Source organism: Stenella coeruleoalba (genome assembly GCF_951394435.1).
Source record: "Stenella coeruleoalba genome assembly, contig: scaffold_158, whole genome shotgun sequence".
Taxonomy (NCBI): Eukaryota; Metazoa; Chordata; class Mammalia; order Artiodactyla; family Delphinidae; genus Stenella; species Stenella coeruleoalba.
Genome location: NW_027646279.1, coordinates 295,144 through 308,855, shown reverse-complemented (window position 1 = coordinate 308,855; position 13,712 = coordinate 295,144).

The following is a 13,712-nucleotide window of genomic DNA, read 5'->3' as shown; positions in this document are numbered from 1 at the left end:
AGTGCAGATTTCCTTTGCAAGCTTACTTGGTTGGCCAAAAAGGGCGTATGCGTTTTTTCCTGAATATATTCAGGAAAAAACGCATACGCCCTTTTTGGCCAAGTGCATCATTGTGGACGTTCTGCCTCTTTTCCTATGCTTTCAATGCAATTCCAGTCTACCTCCTGAAATAGGTTTCCTGCAATTCTGCCCCGCTTTCAAGTCCTCTTGGCAGCCTGACTTCAGTATATTTTTGGACGATAGCTGTCATTTATAACTCTGCATGCTTTGTGAATTACAGTGCCCCTGAGCTTCTTTCTTCAACTCGCTTTCTTGTGACCTGGCCGCAACACCGCAGGATGGCTTCAGGCCCTAATCTGGTTCCGGCACGGCACGCTGAGCCTTTGGTTAATTCCTCTTCCTGGTGGGAAATGAGAGTTAAATTTGCCCGTCCAGACACCTCCAGCTAGTCTCTCATTGGTTCTTGCTATTCCTGTTCATCTTCCGCAGAAATTGCAAACTGGGCCAAACAGGAGGTTAAAGGGACTGACTCTCCAAGTCGGGAGAGTGTTAGTAAAGCGTCTGGAATGTTGCACCCGAGTACCAGGGTACGAAAACTGAGACATATGTGAACACGTCTCCTGATCACATGGTTGATCATACTCTAGGTTCCACATGCATGTTTTAGCTGAAGGAAGAATACCTTAAACCTGGGTAGTTGAAACCCGTGGAATGGGTACCATGCAATATGACTTCAAAGGGTCTTCATTTGCTCACCGAACCTCTCCAATCCTATCACTGCTGCGTTTATGCCCCTGTCCACATGCTTGATTCTCTTTCGGAGACATAGCAATCCATAGGTTTTAAGATACTTACTAGTCAGGTACATTCTTAGGCGTTTAATATGCGGTGTTGAGTCCATTTCGTTGAGCAAGGAGTAGCTCTTGTCTATTCCATATTTGGCTAAATGAACTTTATCTGTGCTCATTTCAATATCTGGTTTCATGCAGCACCCCAACTCACCTTTCCCCTTAAGCAAGCATAAGTTGGTTTTCTAAATTTGAGACCCTGTTCTGTTCTGTAATTCAGTTCCTGTGTAGCCAAGTTTACATTCCGTGTATTACTGATATCTTATGATGTTTCTTTTTCTGTGTGACTTATTTCAGTTAGAATCATCGTACCTGAATCCACTCATTATGCTGCTACGGGTCTGATGACATAGATTTCATTGCTGAGTGATACTGCATTGTACGTAAGTACCACAAGTTCTTTATCCATTTTTCACTTTCTGTGATATTGAACTTGTACGGTAAATGAGGTTCTTGTAAACAGAGGCGTCCCAAACATTGGGGTGGCTTTGTCTTTTGGTTTTAATTTCCCTAAGCTATAGGACCATAAGTGGAAGTGCCCTAGGCTCTGTTGCTTTGTTTTTTAGATGTTTCAGGAAACACCATACACTTCTCCCGAGTGGCTGTTGGCAATTTACATCCCGCCCATCAGCATAACAAGGCTCCCAGTTCTCCATGGCCTGTCCTGCCTTTCTGGATTTTACACTTTTTTCAGATGGCCCTTTTGACCGGGGGGAAGTGAGACTTCATTGTAGTGCAGATTTCCTTTGCAAGCTTGCTTGGTTGGCCAAAAAGGGCGTATGCGTTTTTTCCTGAATATATTCAGGAAAAAACGCATACGCCCTTTTTGGCCAAGTGCATCATTGTGGACGTTCTGCCTCTTTTCCTATGCTTTCAATGCAATTCCAGTCTACCTCCTGAAATAGGTTTCCTGCAATTCTGCCCCGCTTTCAAGTTCTCTTGGCAGCCTGACTTCAGTATATTTTTGGACAATAGCTGTCATTTATAACTCTGCATGTTTGTGAATTACAGTGCCCCTGAGCTCCTTTCTTCAACTCGCTTTCTTGTGACCTGGCCGCAACACCGCAGGATGGCTTCAGGCCCTAATCTGGTTCCGGCACGGCACGCTGAGCCTTTGGTTAATTCCTCTTCCTGGTGGCAAATGAGAGTTAAATTTGCCCGTCCAGACACCTCCAGCTAGTCTCTCATTGGTTCTCGCTATTCCTGTTCATCTTCCGCAGAAATTGCAAACTGGGCCAAACAGGAGGTTAAAGGGACTGACTCTCCAAGTCGGGAGAGTGTTAGTAAAGCATCTGGAATGTTGCACCCGAGTACCAGGGAAGAAAAACTGAGACATATTTGAACACGTCTCCCGATCACATGGTTGATCATACTCTAGGTTCCACATGCATGTTTTAGCTGAAGGAAGAATACCTTAAACCTGAGTAGTTGAAACCCGTGGAATGGGTACCATGCAATATGACTTCAAAGGGTCTTCATTTGCTCACCGAACCTCTCCAATCCTATCACTGCTGCGTTTATGCCCCTGTACACATGCTTGATTCTCTTTCGGAGACATAGCAATCCATAGGTTTTAAGATACTTACTAGTCAGGTACATTCTTAGGCGTTTAATATGCGGTGTTGAGTCCATTTCGTTGAGCAAGGAGTAGCTCTTGTCTATTCCATATTTGGCTAAAGGAACTTTATCTGTGCTCATTTCAATCTCTGGTTTCATGCAGCACCCCAACTCACCTTTACCCTTAAGCAAGCATAAGTTGGTTTTCTAAATTTGAGACCCTGTTCTGTTCTGTAATTCAGTTCCTGTGTAGCCAAGTTTACATTCCGTGTATTACTGATACCTTATGATGTTTCTTTTTCTGTGTGACTTATTTCAGTTAGAATCATCGTACCTGAATCCACTCATTATGCTGCTACGGGCCTGATGACATAGTTTTCATTGTTGAGTGATACTGCATTGTACGTAAGTACCACAAGTTCTTTATCCATTTTTCACTTTCTGTGATATTGAACTTGTACGGTAAACGAGGTTCTTGTAAACAGAGGCATCCCAAACTTTGGGGTGGCTTTGTCTTTTTGATTTTAATTTCCCTAAGCTATAGGACCATAAGTGGAAGTGCCCTAGGCTCTGTTGCTTTGTTTTTTAGATGTTTCAGGAAACACCACACACTTCTCCCGAGTGTCTGTTGGCAATTTACATCCCGCCCATCAGCATAACAAGGCTCCCAGTTCTCCATGGCCTGTCCTGCCTTTCTGGATTTTACACTTTTTTCAGATGGCCCTTTTGACCGGGGGGGAAGTGAGACTTCATTGTAGTGCAGATTTCCTTTGCAAGCTTGCTTGGTTTGCCAAAAAGGGCGTATGCGTTTTTTCCTGAATATATTCAGGAAAAAACGCATACGCCCTTTTTGGCCAAGTGCATCATTGTGGACGTTCTGCCTCTTTTCCTATGCTTTCAATGCAATTCCAGTCTACCTCCTGAAATAGGTTTCCTGCAATTCTGCCCCGCTTTCAAGTCCTCTTGGCAGCCTGACTTCAGTATATTTTTGGACGATAGCTGTCATTTATAACTCTGCATGCTTTGTGAATTACAGTGCCCCTGAGCTCCTTTCTTCAACTCGCTTTCTTGTGACCTGGCCGCAACACCGCAGGATGGCTTCAGGCCCTAATCTGGTTCCGGCACGGCACGCTGAGCCTTTGGTTAATTCCTCTTCCTGGTGGGAAATGAGAGTTAAATTTGCCCGTCCAGACACCTCCAGCTAGTCTCTCATTGGTTCTTGCTATTCCTGTTCATCTTCCGCAGAAATTGCAAACTGGGCCAAACAGGAGGTTAAAGGGACTGACTCTCCAAGTCGGGAGAGTGTTAGTAAAGCGTCTGGAATGTTGCACCCGAGTACCAGGGTACGAAAACTGAGACATATGTGAACACGTCTCCTGATCACATGGTTGATCATACTCTAGGTTCCACATGCATGTTTTAGCTGAAGGAAGAATACCTTAAACCTGGGTAGTTGAAACCCGTGGAATGGGTACCATGCAATATGACTTCAAAGGGTCTTCATTTGCTCACCGAACCTCTCCAATCCTATCACTGCTGCATTTATGCCCCTGTACACATGCTTGATTCTCTTTCGGAGACATAGCAATCCATAGGTTTTAAGATACTTACTAGTCAGGTACATTCTTAGGCGTTTAATATGCGGTGTTGAGTCCATTTCGTTGAGCAAGGAGTAGCTCTTGTCTATTCCATATTTGGCTAAATGAACTTTATCTGTGCTCATTTCAATATCTGGTTTCATGCAGCACCCCAACTCACCTTTCCCCTTAAGCAAGCATAAGTTGGTTTTCTAAATTTGAGACCCTGTTCTGTTCTGTAATTCAGTTCCTGTGTAGCCAAGTTTACATTCCGTGTATTACTGATATCTTATGATGTTTCTTTTTCTGTGTGACTTATTTCAGTTAGAATCATCGTACCTGAATCCACTCATTATGCTGCTACGGGTCTGATGACATAGATTTCATTGCTGAGTGATACTGCATTGTACGTAAGTACCACAAGTTCTTTATCCATTTTTCACTTTCTGTGATATTGAACTTGTACGGTAAAGGAGGTTCTTGTAAACAGAGGCGTCCCAAACTTTGGGGTGGCTTTGTCTTTTTGATTTTAATTTCCCTAAGCTATAGGACCATAAGTGGAAGTGCCCTAGGCTCTGTTGCTTTGTTTTTTAGATGTTTCAGGAAACACCATACACTTCTCCCGAGTGGCTGTTGGCAATTTACATCCCGCCCATGAGCATAACAAGGCTCCCAGTTCTCCATGGCCTGTCCTGCCTTTCTGGATTTTACACTTTTTTCAGATGGCCCTTTTGACCGGGGGGAAGTGAGACTTCATTGTAGTGCAGATTTCCTTTGCAAGCTTGCTTGGTTGGCCAAAAAGGGCGTATGCGTTTTTTCCTGAATATATTCAGGAAAAAACGCATACGCCCTTTTTGGCCAAGTGCATCATTGTGGACGTTCTGCCTCTTTTCCTATGCTTTCAATGCAATTCCAGTCTACCTCCTGAAATAGGTTTCCTGCAATTCTGCCCCGCTTTCAAGTTCTCTTGGCAGCCTGACTTCAGTATATTTTTGGACGATAGCTGTCATTTATAACTCTGCATGTTTGTGAATTACAGTGCCCCTGAGCTCCTTTCTTCAACTCGCTTTCTTGTGACCTGGCCGCAACACCGCAGGATGGCTTCAGGCCCTAATCTGGTTCCGGCACGGCACGCTGAGCCTTTGGTTAATTCCTCTTCCTGGTGGCAAATGAGAGTTAAATTTGCCCGTCCAGACACCTCCAGCTAGTCTCTCATTGGTTCTCGCTATTCCTGTTCATCTTCCGCAGAAATTGCAAACTGGGCCAAACAGGAGGTTAAAGGGACTGACTCTCCAAGTCGGGAGAGTGTTAGTAAAGCATCTGGAATGTTGCACCCGAGTACCAGGGAAGAAAAACTGAGACATATTTGAACACGTCTCCCGATCACATGGTTGATCATACTCTAGGTTCCACATGCATGTTTTAGCTGAAGGAAGAATACCTTAAACCTGAGTAGTTGAAACCCGTGGAATGGGTACCATGCAATATGACTTCAAAGGGTCTTCATTTGCTCACCGAACCTCTCCAATCCTATCACTGCTGCGTTTATGCCCCTGTACACATGCTTGATTCTCTTTCGGAGACATAGCAATCCATAGGTTTTAAGATACTTACTAGTCAGGTACATTCTTAGGCGTTTAATATGCGGTGTTGAGTCCATTTCGTTGAGCAAGGAGTAGCTCTTGTCTATTCCATATTTGGCTAAAGGAACTTTATCTGTGCTCATTTCAATCTCTGGTTTCATGCAGCACCCCAACTCACCTTTACCCTTAAGCAAGCATAAGTTGGTTTTCTAAATTTGAGACCCTGTTCTGTTCTGTAATTCAGTTCCTGTGTAGCCAAGTTTACATTCCGTGTATTACTGATACCTTATGATGTTTCTTTTTCTGTGTGACTTATTTCAGTTAGAATCATCGTACCTGAATCCACTCATTATGCTGCTACGGGCCTGATGACATAGTTTTCATTGTTGAGTGATACTGCATTGTACGTAAGTACCACAAGTTCTTTATCCATTTTTCACTTTCTGTGATATTGAACTTGTACGGTAAACGAGGTTCTTGTAAACAGAGGCATCCCAAACTTTGGGGTGGCTTTGTCTTTTTGATTTTAATTTCCCTAAGCTATAGGACCATAAGTGGAAGTGCCCTAGGCTCTGTTGCTTTGTTTTTTAGATGTTTCAGGAAACACCATACACTCCTCCTGAGTGTCTGTTGGCAATTTACATCCCGCCCATCAGCATAACAAGGCTCCCAGTTCTCCATGGCCTGTCCTGCCTTTCTGGATTTTACACTTTTTTCAGGTGGCCCTTTTGACCGGGGGGAAGTGAGACTTCATTGTAGTGCAGATTTCGTTTTCAAGCTTGCTTGGTTGGCCAAAAAGGGCGTATGCGTTTTTTCCTGAATATATTCAGGAAAAAACGCATACGCCCTTTTTGGCCAAGTGCATCATTGTGGACGTTCTGCCTCTTTTCCTATGCTTTCAATGCAATTCCAGTCTACCTCCTGAAATCGGTTTCCTGTAATTCTGCCCCGCTTTCAAGTCCTCTTGGCAGCCTGACTTCAGTATATTTTTGGACGATAGCTGTCATTTATAACTCTGCATGTTTGTGAATTACAGTGCCCCTGAGCTCCTTTCTTCAACTCACTTTCTTGTGACCTGGCCGCAACACCGCAGGATGGCTTCAGGCCCTAATCTGGTTCCGGCACGGCACGCTGAGCCTTTGGTTAATTCCTCTTCCTGGTGGGAAATGAGAGTTAAATTTGCCCGTCCAGACACCTCCAGCTAGTCTCTCATTGGTTCTCGCTATTCCTGTTCATCTTCCGCAGAAATTGCAAACTGGGCCAAACAGGAGGTTAAAGGGACTGACTCTCCAAGTCGGGAGAGTGTTAGTAAAGCGTCTGGAATGTTGCACCCGAGTACCAGGGGAGGAAAACTGAGACATATTTGAACACGTCTCCCGATCACATGGTTGATCATACTCTAGGTTCCACATGCATGTTTTAGCTGAAGGAAGAATACCTTAAACCTGGGTAGTTGAAACCCGTGGAATGGGTACCATGCAATATGACTTCAAAGGGTCTTCATTTGCTCACCGAACCTCTCCAATCCTATCACTGCTGCGTTTATGCCCCTGTACACATGCTTGATTCTCTTTCGGAGACATAGCAATCCATAGGTTTTAAGATACTTACTAGTCAGGTACATTCTTAGGCGTTTAATATGCGGTGTTGAGTCCATTTCGTTGAGCAAGGAGTAGCTCTTGTCTGTTCCATATTTGGCTAAAGGAACTTTATCTGTGCTCATTTCAATCTCTGGTTTCATGCAGCACCCCAACTCACCTTTACCCTTAAGCAAGCATAAGTTGGTTTTCTAAATTTGAGACCCTGTTCTGTTCTGTAATTCAGTTCCTGTGTAGCCAAGTTTACATTCCGTGTATTACTGATATCTTATGGTGTTTCTTTTTCTGTGTGACTTATTTCAGTTAGAATCATCTTACCTGAATCCACTCATTATGCTGCTACGGGCCTGATGACATAGATTTCATTGCTGAGTGATACTGCATTGTACGTAAGTACCACAAGTTCTTTATCCATTTTTCACTTTCTGTGATATTGAACTTGTACGGTAAACGAGGTTCTTGTAAACAGAGGTGTCCCAAATTTTGGGGTGGCTTTGTCTTTTTGATTTTAATTTCCCTAAGCTATAGGACCATAAGTGGAAGTGCCCTAGGCTCTGTTGCTTTGTTTTTTCGATGTTTCAGGAAACACCACACACTTCTCCCGAGTGTCTGTTGGCAATTTACATCCCGCCCATCAGCATAACAAGGCTCCCAGTTCTCCATGGCCTGTCCTGCCTTTCTGGATTTTACACTTTTTTCAGATGGCCCTTTTGACCGGGGGGAAGTGAGACTTCATTGTAGTGCAGATTTCCTTTGCAAGCTTGCTTGGTTGGCCAAAAAGGGCGTATGCGTTTTTTCCTGAATATATTCAGGAAAAAACGCATACGCCCTTTTTGGCCAAGTGCATCATTGTGGACGTTCTGCCTCTTTTCCTATGCTTTCAATGCAATTCCAGTCTACCTCCTGAAATCGGTTTCCTGCAATTCTGCCCCGCTTTCAAGTCCTCTTGGCAGCCTGACTTCAGTATATTTTTGGACGATAGCTGTCATTTATAACTCTGAAGGTTTGTGAATTACAGTGCCCCTGAGCTCCTTTCTTCAACTCGCTTTCTTGTGACCTGGCCGCAATACCGCAGGATGGCTTCAGGCCCTAATCTGGTTCCGGCACGGCACGCTGAGCCTTTGGTTAATTCCTCTTCCTGGTGGGAAATGAGAGTTAAATTTGCCCGTCCAGACACCTCCAGCTAGTCTCTCATTGGTTCTCGCTATTCCTGTTCATCTTCCGCAGAAATTGCAAACTGGGCCAAACAGGAGGTTAAAGGGACTGACTCTCGAAGTCGGGAGAGTGTTAGTAAAGCGTCTGGAATGTTGCACCCGAGTACCAGGGAAGAAAAACTGAGACATATTTGAACACGTCTCCTGATCACATGGTTGATCATACTCTAGGTTCCACATGCATGTTTTAGCTGAAGGAAGAATACCTTAAACCTGGGTAGTTGAAACCCGTGGAATGGGTACCATGCAATATGACTTCAAAGGGTCTTCATTTGCTCACCGAACCTCTCCAATCCTATCACTGCTGCGTTTATGCCCCTGTACACATGCTTGATTCTCTTTCGGAGACATAGCAATCCATAGGTTTTAAGATACTTACTAGTCAGGTACATTCTTAGGCGTTTAATATGCGGTGTTGAGTCCATTTTGTTGAGCAAGGAGTAGCTCTTGTCTATTCCATATTTGGCTAAAGGAACTTTATCTGTGCTCATTTCAATCTCTGGTTTCATGCAGCACCCCAACTCACCTTTACCCTTAAGCAAGCATAAGATGGTTTTCTAAATTTGAGACCCTGTTCTGTTCTGTAATTCAGTTCCTGTGTAGCCAAGTTTACATTCCGTGTATTACTGATATTTTATGATGTTTCTTTTTCTGTGTGACTTATTTCAGTTAGAATCATCGTACCTGAATCCACTCATTATGCTGCTACGGGCCTGATGACATAGATTTCATTGCTGAGTGATACTGCATTGTACGTAAGTACCACAAGTTCTTTATCCATTTTTCACTTTCTGTGATATTGAACTTGTACGGTAAACGAGGTTCTTGTAAACAGAGGCGTCCCAAACTTTGGGGTGGCTTTGTCTTTTTGATTTTAATTTCCCTAAGCTATAGGACCATAAGTGGAAGTGCCCTAGGCTCTGTTGCTTTGTTTTTTAGATATTTCAGGAAACACCATACACTTCTCCCGAGTGTCTGTTGGCAATTTACATCCCGCCCATCAGCATAACAAGGCTCCCAGTTCTCCATGGCCGGTCCTGCCTTTCTGGATTTTACACTTTTTTCAGGTGGCCCTTTTGACCGGGGGGAAGTGAGACTTCATTGTAGTGCAGATTTCCTTTGCAAGCTTACTTGGTTGGCCAAAAAGGGCGTATGCGTTTTTTCCTGAATATATTCAGGAAAAAACACATATGCCCTTTTTGGCCAAGTGCATCATTGTGGACGTTCTGCCTCTTTTACTATGCTTTCAATGCAATTCCAGTCTACCTCCTGAAATCGGTTTCCTGCAATTCTGCCCCGCTTTCAAGTCCTCTTGGCAGCCTTGCTTCAGTCTATTTTTGGACGATAGCTGTCATTTATAACTCTGCAGGTTTGTGAATTACAGTGCCCCTGAGCTCCTTTCTTCAACTCACTTTCTTGTGACCTGGCCGCAACACCGCAGGATGGCTTCAGGCCCTAATCTGGTTCTGGCACGGCACGCTGAGCCTTTGGTTAATTCCTCTTCCTGGTGGGAAATGAGAGTTAAATTTGCCCGTCCAGACACCTCCAGCTAGTCTCTCATTGGTTCTCGCTATTCCTGTTCATCTTCCACAGAAATTGCAAACTGGGCCAAACAGGAGGTTAAAGGGACTGACTCTCCAAGTCGGGAGAGTGTTAGTAAAGCGTCTGGAATGTTGCACCCGAGTACCAGGTGAGGAAAACTGAGACATATTTGAACACGTCTCCCGATCACATGGTTGATCATACTCTAGGTTCCACATGCATGTTTTAGCTGAAGGAAGAATACCTTAAACCTGGGTAGTTGAAACCCGTGGAATGGGTACCATGCAATATGACTTCAAAGGGTCTTCATTTGCTCACCGAACCTCTCCAATCCTATCACTGCTGCGTTTATGCCCCTGTACACATGCTTGATTCTCTTTCGGAGACATAGCAATCCATAGGTTTTAAGATACTTACTAGTCAGGTACATTCTTAGGCGTTTAATATGCGGTGTTGAGTCCATTTCGTTGAGCAAGGAGTAGCTCTTGTCTATTCCATATTTGGCTAAAGGAACTTTATCTGTGCTCATTTCAATCTCTGGTTTCATGCAGCACCCCAACTCACCTTTACCCTTAAGCAAGCATAAGTTGGTTTTCTAAATTTGAGACCCTGTTCTGTTCTGTAATTCAGTTCCTGTGTAGCCAAGTTTACATTCCGTGTATTAGTGATACCTTATGATGTTTCTTTTTCTGTGTGACTTATTTCAGTTAGAATCATCGTACCTGAATCCACTCATTATGCTGCTACGGGCCTGATGACATAGATTTCATTGCTGAGTGATACTGCATTGTACGTAAGTACCACAAGTTCTTTATCCATTTTTCACTTTCTGTGATATTGAACTTGTATGGTAAACGAGGTTCTTGTAAACAGAGGCGTCCCAAACTTTGGGGTGGCTTTGTCTTTTTGATTTTAATTTCCCTAAGCTATAGGACCATAAGTGGAAGTGCCCTAGGCTCTGTTGCTTTGTTTTTTAGATGTTTCAGGAAACACCATACACTTCTCCCGAGTGTCTGTTGGCAATTTACATCCCGCCCATCAGCATAACAAGGCTCCCAGTTCTCCATGGCCTGTCCTGCCTTTCTGGATTTTACACTTTTTTCAGATGGCCCTTTTGACCGGGGGGAAGTGAGACTTCATTGTAGTGCAGATTTCCTTTGCAAGCTTACTTGGTTGGCCAAAAAGGGCGTATGCGTTTTTTCCTGAATATATTCAGGAAAAAATGCATACGCCCTTTTTGGCCAAGTGCATCATTGTGGACGTTCTGCCTCTTTTCCTATGCTTTCAATGCAATTCCAGTCTACCTCCTGAAATAGGTTTCCTGCAATTCTGCCCCGCTTTCAAGTCCTCTTGGCAGCCTGACTTCAGTATATTTTTGGACGATAGCTGTCATTTATAACTCTGCATGTTTGTGAATTACAGTGCCCCTGAGCTCCTTTCTTCAACTCGCTTTCTTGTGAGCTGGCCGCAACACCGCAGGATGGCTTCAGGCCCTAATCTGGTTCCGGCACGGCACGCTGAGCCTTTGGTTAATTCCTCTTCCTGGTGGGAAATGAGAGTTAAATTTGCCCGTCCAGACACCTCCAGCTAGTCTCTCATTGGTTCTCGCTATTCCTGTTCATCTTCCGCAGAAATTGCAAACTGGGCCAAACAGGAGGTTAAAGGGACTGACTCTCCAAGTCGGGAGAGTGTTAGTAAAGCGTCTGGAATGTTGCACCCGAGTACCAGGGTACAAAAACTGAGACATATGTGAACACGTCTCCTGATCACATGGTTGATCATACTCTAGGTTCCACATGCATGTTTTAGCTGAAGGAAGAATACCTTAAACCTGGGTAGTTGAAACCCTTGGAATGGGTACCATGCAATATGACTTCAAAGGGTCTTCATTTGCTCACCGAACCTCTCCAATCCTATCACTGCTGCGTTTATGCCCCTGTACACATGCTTGATTCTCTTTCGGAGACATAGCAATCCATAGGTTTTAAGATACTTACTAGTCAGGTACATTCTTAGGCGTTTAATATGCGGTGTTGAGTCCATTTCGTTGAGCAAGGAGTAGCTCTTGTCTATTCCATATTTGGCTAAATGAACTTTATCTGTGCTCATTTCAATATCTGGTTTCATGCAGCACCCCAACTCACCTTTCCCCTTAAGCAAGCATAAGTTGGTTTTCTAAATATGAGACCCTGTTCTGTTCTGTAATTCAGTTCCTGTGTAGCCAAGTTTACATTCCGTGTATTACTGATATCTTATGATGTTTCTTTTTCTGTGTGACTTATTTCAGTTAGAATCATCGTACCTGAATCCACTCATTATGCTGCTACGGGTCTGATGACATAGATTTCGTTGCTGAGTGATACTGCATTGTACGTAAGTACCACAAGTTCTTTATCCATTTTTCACTTTCTGTGATATTGAACTTGTATGGTAAACGAGGTTCTTGTAAACAGAGGCGTCCCAAACTTTGGGGTGGCTTTGTCTTTTTGATTTTAATTTCCCTAAGCTATAGGACCATAAGTGGAAGTGCCCTAGGCTCTGTTGCTTTGTTTTTTAGATGTTTCAGGAAACACCATACACTTCTCCTGAGTGTCTGTTGGCAATTTACATCCCGCCCATCAGCATAACAAGGCTCCCAGTTCTCCATGGCCTGTCCTGCCTTTCTGGATTTTACACTTTTTTCAGATGGCCCTTTTGACCGGGGGGAAGTGAGACTTCATTGTAGTGCAGATTTCCTTTGCAAGCTTGCTTGGTTGGCCAAAAAGGGCGTATGCGTTTTTTCCTGAATATATTCAGGAAAAAACGCATACGCCCTTTTTGGCCAAGTGCATCATTGTGGACGTTCTGCCTCTTTTCCTATGCTTTCAATGCAATTCCAGTCTACCTCCTGAAATAGGTTTCCTGCAATTCTGCCCCGCTTTCAAGTCCTCTTGGCAGCCTGACTTCAGTATATTTTTGGACAATAGCTGTCATTTATAACTCTGCATGTTTGTGAATTACAGTGCCCCTGAGCTCCTTTCTTCAACTCGCTTTCTTGTGACCTGGCCGCAACACCGCAGGATGGCTTCAGGCCCTAATCTGGTTCCGGCACGGCACGCTGAGCCTTTGGTTAATTCCTCTTCCTGGTGGGAAATGAGAGTTAAATTTGCCCGTCCAGACACCTCCAGCTAGTCTCTCATTGGTTCTCGCTATTCCTGTTCATCTTCCGCAGAAATTGCAAACTGGGCCAAACAGGAGGTTAAAGGGACTGACTCTCCAAGTCGGGAGAGTGTTAGTAAAGCGTCTGGAATGTTGCACCCGAGTACCAGGGTACGAAAACTGAGACATATTTGAACACGTCTCCCGATCACATGGTTGATCATACTCTAGGTTCCACATGCATGTTTTAGCTGAAGGAAGAATACCTTAAACCTGAGTAGTTGAAACCCGTGGAATGGGTACCATGCAATACGACTTCAAAGGGTCTTCATTTGCTCACCGAACCTCTCCAATCCTATCACTGCTGCGTTTATGCCCCTGTACACATGCTTGATTCTCTTTCAGAGACATAGCAATCCATAGGTTTTAAGATACTTACTAGTCAGGTACATTCTTAGGCGTTTAATATGCGGTGTTGAGTCCATTTCGTTGAGCAAGGAGTAGCTCTTGTCTATTCCATATTTGGCTAAAGGAACTTTATCTGTGCTCATTTCAATCTCTGGTTTCATGCAGCACCCCAACTCACCTTTACCCTTAAGCAAGCATAAGTTGGTTTTCTAAATTTGAGACCCTGTTCTGTTCTGTAATTCAGTTC